This window comes from Lynx canadensis, chromosome X (genome assembly GCF_007474595.2).
Source record: "Lynx canadensis isolate LIC74 chromosome X, mLynCan4.pri.v2, whole genome shotgun sequence".
NCBI classification, from domain to species: Eukaryota; Metazoa; Chordata; class Mammalia; order Carnivora; family Felidae; genus Lynx; species Lynx canadensis.
This window is the reverse complement of record NC_044321.2, coordinates 28,742,309-28,743,539: the sequence shown is the minus strand read 5'-3', so window position 1 is coordinate 28,743,539 and position 1,231 is coordinate 28,742,309. Positions and strand designations below refer to the sequence as shown.

At 37.9% G+C, this 1,231-nt stretch overlaps 1 pseudogene; it reads right to left on the bottom strand.

Annotated features, from left to right (window-relative positions):
* Positions 1 to 393: 393 nt before the first annotated feature.
* On the bottom strand, positions 394 to 697 carry LOC115507890 (annotated as a pseudogene).
* Positions 698 to 1,231: the final 534 nt, after the last annotated feature.

Here is a 1,231-nt window from a genome sequence, read left to right as displayed (position 1 = left end):
CCTAGTTACATGTTCTTGTAAATGAAAGAATATTAGGCTCTTAAGAAAACACAAGTGGAAATTACAATTACACGTGCATAAACTTAGAGGCAGACGTAGCTATGGTGCTCCTGGCTCTAATTCTCTGTAGTGAGCAATGTAACTATCTAGAAAAAATTTTGAAGTATAAATGTCTAGGTGCTTCTTACAGAAACTCTGTTTTGTTGAGAAGATGTGGACTTGCCTTTTCCAGGTGTGTGCCTTTTCCAGGAATTCTAAGGAGAATTCCTGTTTTCAGAAGTTTGGAAAAGCTTATGCTTGTATTTTTTGGTGTGCTTTTTTTTTTTTTTTTCCGTTTAATGACACAAAACCCATATGGTGATTTGACATATATACACAGAACTTTTTCTCCCACATTTACAACTCCACATACTGGTGAATCCAAAGGAACTGGTATAATCACTATATGGAGCATACTGTATTACTGTTGGAATATTTTATTCCAACCCATCTTTTATACCCTAAAGCATCTTTACTGTGTTGTTTGAGCTAAATCTGCAAGAAGACAGTTGTCTAAGGTCTATCCAACCTTCAGCCAGTCAGGTCTGTCATGTGATGACTCCTGAACATAGAACTTTGACCATGCTGAATTGCTGCTTGGGAGACTGGCTGGAGCCAGCAGCTTGGAGAAGGGGCACAACAATGCATGTGATGCCATCTTGCTGTTCCAAGCCCCTGTGTTTTTGTTTTTCAACTTGCCTTTTGTTTTTTGATCATCACAGGAACCTTGCCAGGTTGTTGGCTCTGTAGCAACTGTTGAAGACTGCTGTTTTTTTTTTTCTTTTCTATGATTATAGTATATGAAAGGTCATGGGTGGTTCTCAATGATTTATGCCTGCGAAGGTCATTCTATACCCCTCTTCAAGATACTCTGAAAATACCATTCAAATTCTGTTAAATCTGTGTTAACCTTAAAAATATAACTGTCAGTTTTTTTACCAGCAAAAATGGGTTTATTTGGCAATAGCATATTTTTAACTCCGGATGTTTATACTAAGGTACAATCATAGGCAAGTCCAGTAGACAAAGGAGAGAATGTTTTATGGACAAAAGGGGAGGAAGTTGAGAAGGATTGTTTTGAACAAAAGTCCACTGTAGAAAAGCAAGAGCTGTTCCAGGGTAGTTGGTGTCTTGTGATAGATGGCATGTACTTCTTTGTCCTATTGGGGCCTGTCTTTGATGATTATTTCCT